The sequence below is a fragment of the Scatophagus argus genome, chromosome 15, assembly GCF_020382885.2.
Source record: "Scatophagus argus isolate fScaArg1 chromosome 15, fScaArg1.pri, whole genome shotgun sequence".
NCBI classification, from domain to species: Eukaryota; Metazoa; Chordata; class Actinopteri; family Scatophagidae; genus Scatophagus; species Scatophagus argus.
In genome coordinates, this window is record NC_058507.1 from 6,830,754 (window position 1) to 6,838,024 (window position 7,271).

The 7,271-nt window shown below is 40.1% G+C and overlaps 1 protein-coding gene across 1 annotated transcript in view; it reads right to left on the bottom strand.

The window, feature by feature from the left end:
• stag1a (stromal antigen 1a) overlaps positions 1–5,833 on the bottom strand; it is a 36,911-nt gene extending 31,078 nt beyond the window's left edge. Inside the window, exon 1 of the mRNA XM_046413315.1 lies at positions 5,623–5,833. The gene's annotated coding sequence lies outside the window, so the exon portion shown is untranslated. The remainder of the gene's footprint in view (positions 1–5,622) is intronic.
• Positions 5,834–7,271: the final 1,438 nt, after the last annotated feature.

A 7,271-nucleotide genomic window follows, 5' to 3' on the forward strand; every position in this document is an offset into this window, starting at 1 on the left:
GTAGCAGTAATGTTTCACCTATTATGCAGCCAGTGAGAGGAAAGTTTGTGGTTGCAGTTGAATGGTGAAAAGACACCAAATTAACACATTATTACAAATCACATTCACACTATTCAGAGTTACAGTAATGACCTTGATAATTTTGTGTTGCGTTACCATGGACCCACATCCTACCGAGCCACTGTGTGGTTGAGATGTAAATCGTAAAATTACACCAACGCCTTCTCCTTCACTGAAAAATCCAGAATGTATGAAAATGAAAATATGTTTCACTCTGCAAGTTTCTACTACTAGACACAAGATTTTTTCTACTTCACTGATTGGTCCACTATGTGCTCTGAAGGCCTCATGTTTAACTTGTATTTTAGACTGGCTTCCAAGCTAGTCAACTTATAGACAAATGACTTCTTTCCCATTGACTGGCAATGAATTATCTGAAATACTTCAGTCTCTCTTTCAAACTCACTGCAGAATGAATGATGCTCCAGCACTCCTGTAACCCACATAGGAAAGTATTTACACAACATCTAAAACTTAAATGCACATCACAGAACTGTGCTGGGAAAAGGGCTGAAAATTTGCATGTTCATTTTCATAAAGCTTGGGTACAGGACATGTTTATGTTTGTAAATTTGATAAAAGTAGTAACGGCTGTTGTTCAAAGTCAAAGCTGTTGCTTGGCTCAGCGTGACTGCTCTGACCATGATACAATCATGAAAGCAAAATATACAAAATTTTCTCAATTGGTTTCTGCTTTCTCAACACAAGAGTGGTTTACAGTGCAGATACGTATGCTGTAGGAGACCAAAAAACTGTGAAAAATTGTTGTTTTCCATCTGCTCAGCAAGATCAGTGCAGCTAACGACAGTCTTTCAAGGCCAGAGGTGTCAGAGGAATTAAATCAGTCAAAGCAGCTTTGCTGAGACTTGTAATTGCACTAAAGCAGCTGTTTCAGTCAGATCCTGCATTTTCTGGGGCAAAAAAAGTCTCTTGATGTTAGAAGTGAAGCCTTGGTATTGTGTTTCCTATCCTTGACTTTTTATAAAAGTAGTAATAGCCACTAGCAGCCATTAGCTTGACAGCATCAGCAAAAACATGTGCATGGTTGCTGCAGGTAAAAGTAGCACTGCTCAGTCGAACAACAACTGAACCATAGAGGCATCTCTCTCTCTCTCTCACACACACACACACACACACCATGACATGACAGACACCCGACAGCTGAATAGCATTACTTTAACAGATATTGTCAGACTACAGGTTCTATCCCTCTTAAGGCAATGGAAATGGAAATAGTTGTCATTGTGTTATCTAACGCATCATTATGTCAATGTTGAATTATTCTGCTGCATGACAACACACAATTTAACTCCCCAATCAGCCTGGCAATTTCCCACATTCACAGCTTAGTAATATTCTGCATGATGACACCACTTGCAGCATGGTAAATGATGACCCCAGCACTCTGTAAAGAACAGCCGGCATGCATTATCACTTTGAATATAAGTCAGCAATCTATGAAATCCATATTGACATGCGTACAAACAGGGGAAAACTTCACAGCTAATCAATGTGGTGCGGTCACCAGCTTGTTCTGTAACCATCTCATCCTTTTTTGAGTTATGGAGGGCTTGAGGATCGTACTTGAAAAGTTTGCTTTACATACTGACTGCACACACTGGCAGACTGATGTCTGTGACTGATTTTAGTCTGCGTATGAACAATTCACAGCACTGTATTTAAAGACAATGGCAATGTTGATCAATATTATTCTTCAACATATGCAAATCTCACAACTATGAAATATATTTCTTGGCCAGAAGCTCTTCGCACTTTGGCTTCTCTTCAATGATGAGGACACAGAAACAATCAATATTTAACCAAACAGTACCTGAGTCTTCAGTGTCAAGGCCTGAACAACTAGGTCATATCACCAGTGTTTGTGTAATGATGTAACTGTGCAAACATAGACAAACTGTTTTCATTTAAACCACAGAAACCTGATACTAATTAAGAGCTATGCCAACACTTGAATTTATCCAGCTCTTACAAGTGCAAAAAAGAACCATGCAACTTTTGAGTTCACAGCTAGTATTTCCATTATTTCTTGGTATATATATCTTATCACAGATCTCATTTTTTTATTCTGTCTATGATGCTGCTTCTCTATAATTGTAGAAAAAAGTGACAGACAACAGCAATGCAAATAATTACACAACAGGAAACCACAACCCAAAAAAGCCTTAAACCAGCCAGGGTTGACAGAACAATTTCTGAAAGCCATATGCAGGCCTGTTTGCCGAGACTTCAGGTCTGATCACACCGCCAACGCATCGTCATTTCACTTAGCAAATAAGGTGTAGCTAAAATGCATCTGCTTGTGTAATTTTAGCATACAAGTTATTCTTAACACCATTACACAATTTAATTATAAGCCTCTGGGTGGCTGTTATGTTAAAAGCAATAAGAACAATGTACCTAATGAACCGCTGTAATAATTTTCATCCACATAATTTATAAGTAATTACAAAGGCAACTAGCCTGTTGATCTCATAATGAGTGGAATTATCTGAAATCATTGTGTATCCTCAGTTTTGTGGCTTAAAGATGCATAACTGATAGGGATTTAACTGAAGAGATGGCAGCAATATTTGGTTTTTCTTTCACTTTCCTCTGACTGTGCTGAAAACTGCCTAAGGCTGGACAACAGTAAGCATAGGAAATATTGTTCTTTCTATGGCCAGCTTCTTGAATCAAGGTCACCATGTAATAGGCTCTGACAAATGTCAAAGCCATTACATAATCTCCTCAGCTGTGTCATTACAAGCATATGGCTCTAACAAAAAGCACACTGCAGTTGAGTGCTGGGAGCCTCTGGCTTAGAAACTATTATATGGCACAGTTCACTGTACAGAATCCAGACCTGCGCTTTCCCATTTGATTCACTATCTTAATCGATACTTACAACTAATATAATTAACTGTTACTAACTTTCATTAGGACATGTTCATAAAGAGAATGTTCACTGCAACATATGGAGGAGCCAGAATGCTTTTGTTAACACTTGTCTGTACCAATTTTATTCAAAACAAATACTCATTACATATTCACTACTTCCCAGTAGTATATCTAAAATGACAACAAACTACAGTACAAGTATATGCTACAAATAAGAAGTATTGTGGGATGGATTCTCAGTTTTTTTATATGCTTATCATGGGAAAAGTCAGGGCAAAAAGTCAGCAATTCAAGGACTAAAGGAAAGAGGTGGGATTAGTCATCATTTCTGTCAACCCTGAATGTTATCTGAAGGTTTCCACAATGACATGTTCTTCCCATCAGCCACTTTTAGTTATGCAAGAAATTCCAGCAAAGCTCGGCTTCAAACTGTGCTCACATTAAACTGTGTTTAATGTGGACAGACCTCAACCAACTCATTCAGGACCTGTTTGTTTCTTAATGAGGTAGGTCTATGATATATAGAACTTATATATACCGCACAGCAAGTCCAAAATACAACAGCTTTAGAAATATAGCCCACGTGCATGTTCCTTGCTGAAAAAGTAAACAATCACTGCAATGGCATTGTACATATCAGACCAAATGATCCTGAGACTGCAATTTAAGAGCACCCAAAATATTTTCAGTTACCCTACTCAGTTAACTCGAACCCAATGCAAACAGAACTGCATTCAGACCTAATCTTTCCAAGTCTATATATCCAGATGTATTTCACCACACCATTTCAGAGGAGTTTTCAATACAAGCAAAATACTGAACGATGGGCATAAAAAATACAAAAAGAGACAGATCTCTTTGGGTAATCCACCCAAAACACATTTCATGTATGGGAAAAATGGTGTACATTTAGCAATTACTGTACAACAGATTAAATAAGAATGAAACAGGACTTGTTATAATAATCATGCCAAACAGTAGATGCCCTACTGCACTCTCATGACTAAAGAAATAATAATGGAAAAACAAAATCACTTTCACTATTTTAACTGGCCTGGAGGCATTTGGTGTTCAATCAGACTGTTCCCATGAAGATGTGTAGTATGGAATAACACAGAATTGAAGAGTCGCTTCGTGAAAACTAAACTAATAAATAATGTTAAGGAGTGGGAAATATGATTCATGACAAAGACAACATAAATCTGTCAATTATCTAAGATTTTGCCACTCTGGTTAGACTGTGGTAGCTTTCCCTTTTCCCTTCAACATCTCGCTCACTGCCAAAAACACATTTCTCAACTGATGATGCAAAAGAATATATTCTGTATATGGACAACCTTTGAAGCTTTGCTAAGCAATTATTTCATAGAGCATTAAAAACTAAAAATTGTCATCAAAACAACAGAAATAAAAGTACTTATAGGGGGAAAGAATGAACAAAAGCCATCAAAAATGTCATCAAAACGTGCAAACGCTGTTCTCACGGTATTTAACAAGCATTGCTGAACTTGTTCTTCATAATAAATGAAACGTGGCTTGTGCAGTACGGGTTGGAAACACTGAGTGATAATGTAAGACAAGTTGGCAGGAAAGCGGGCTGCAGACAGCAATCCAAGACAGCCTGGATGAGAAATCACATGGCTGACTGTAAACAAAGCAGTTATGCAACAATCTGAGATTCATGCACACTGGGAGGAGGCACTCTCTGACCCACTATGAACTATCCCTAGCTGCACTGCACAGGGTGAGCTTCACATAGGCGGTGTGGGAGGGGAGGGACGGCCAAAACTGGAGCCCATTTAGACCTGTACGGACTGCTGGTGGAGCCCATCCCCCCTCCCCCAATGTGACTCATGTTTCCCCGCTCAGTGATGCCTATTTCCCGCACAGAAGGGGGCGGGAAGGGGAAAGAAGCGCCATAATAATGTTGTGAAACATGCACAAGAGTCCATTCTGCAAACATTATGTTGAAAAGCAATCAGGTGCTGTCATTTATTCTAAAAAAGGAAAATCAAGGTGTTTATGAGCCGTGTGAAAAGTCACCACTTCTCTGAAAACTTGAAGGCAAGAAGCAGCTTGGGATGCTGATGTTGACATAGGAAAAAAGTAGCAACAGGGGACATGTTCATACCTCATATTGTACACATCTGTGTGTGCAAACAGCAAAACTGCCAGAGGTTGATAACAACTAAGTCAACAACAACGTGGCACTGCGCTGATGACAAACTGGAGAAAGCACTGCACGGCAGGAGGGCAATACTGTAACGTACAATCATAATACGGCTGTACAATTGAGAGAAGGTGATGCTCTGAATCCTGCCTTGTAAAGAGCAAGAAAACACGTCACACCGCATGCCTCTTTATTTGTTGACAAGCCAAACTCCAGCGCCGGATTGAAATTTGTGGCAAAACAGGTCGGCGCTGCGGCAACCACTTGCCCCCCTAGCAAGTTGTCTTGCCGAAATTTTGGGAGCTAGCTCACAAGCTAAAGGCTCTGCTAGGCTAGAATGTAACTGAGGAAGAGCGAGAAGGCACATTCACCTCCGTTAGCCGCTAACGCCCATCCCCCAACCAACCAGTCTTCCCTGTCTGTCCACCATCTTTAATCTGTGCTCCGTCTCCTTTCCCACCGCACAAAACACGACAAAAACACAAGACACTCACCTGTAACGACCATCCCCGAATCGATTATCACCTTTCGTAACAATAAATCGATTTTCGTTTTAATATTGTGCGTATTTTAATATTGAAAATTGGTCGTGCGAGCGGAACCGCGCCTTGAGAGAAGAGCAGCAATCCTAAACCGCCATCTGGTGGTATTTTCCTCTCTGTGATGCAGCGGGAGCGGCGCAGCCTCAGACCGAGACACAGCTGCCCCCTGGCGGACATACAGGGCCGCGGCGGACACGCGCCTCGGGGAGGTCGGGGGCGAGCATGGGAAGGGAGGGACCGCAAGACCCCGCCAACACAACGTTCACGGGGACGCGCACAGGAGCAGCCAGACACCCCCCCTCTTTCTTTTTCTCCCTCTCTCTCTATTCAAATATTTATTTGGTAAAAATGTCGAATTAAAATATAATATCTAAAGCGTTCTAAATTGTGTGAAATCTAAAAAAAAATAAAACACTGATTACCTTTTATCAGAAGACAGAAGACACTCAAATATTATACAACCACTGTAATTATAAATTGCCACTGATCATCTAGTGCTTGAAATGCCAAAAAGTAGTGAAAAACACGAATCAGTTTTTCCCAAAGCCCAAATGTGTCAACTATTTTGTCTGACCAATTGTCCAAAACCCCAAGAAATTTTATTTCTATCATATTTGACAAAGAAAAGCATTTAAACATCACACAGGAGAAGCAAGAATCAATAAAGGCTTGGGGGTTTTTTGTTTGTTTTTTTTTTTTGCTTGAAATGACTGAAACAGTTAATTATTTAGCAAAATAGTTGCAGTTTAATTTTTCATTTTTGATAGGCTAATCACTTCAGCTCTGACAAACTCAACGCAGAGCACATGTCTGCATAGAGCTATTGAGGATCTTTCCTTAGCAGGTCCAGTATTTCCAAAATTCACATACATGCGGCTGAGCAAAGAGCACACCCGTGTGTTAATGACCTTTGACCCGGGGTTATTTGTTATGCTTTTTTTTTAACCTTTCTCTCCCTTTTCTTCAGCTCTGGCTCCATACCTTCGATATAGAAGAAAATAGAAAAGAGTGAGCATGCGCCAATGGCCAAACTCCTATGCCATTTGTCTCTATGAGGTCCTTGGACTGGGACTGGATGCGCATAAACCCAATTACAGAGCCTGGATCTATGCACATTACTCACTCCTGCTCACTATGGCCTGACACTGCCAGAAAGAGAAAGATAGAGACAGAGAGGCTTTACTTAATTATATTAGTCCCTCTTGAGAGTCATTATGTGGATACCAAACACCTCCATTACGTATGTATGTGAATGACTGCATAAAACAAAAAGAAAGGATGATTAAAAAAAGAAACTTTTTTCAATCCTTTTAACAGATAAAGCTGTGACGTACACACACACGTGCGCAAATGTACAGCATGGTGTTTCATCTGACGTTTGCCATAGCAACAGCATGTCTACTCCATAAAAGCTGCAGCCAGATCCTCCCCTCGGGGTTATTTCACAAAAAACCAAACACACACACACAAACATTCAGACATTATTATTGTCTAACGACTGGTGTGATGAGGTATGCCACTGGTTCCACGTGCATCCAAATCTGTCCAAAGGACTAATGAAGCTGACCTTTTCATAATTCCTTTCAAATAAACCTAATTTT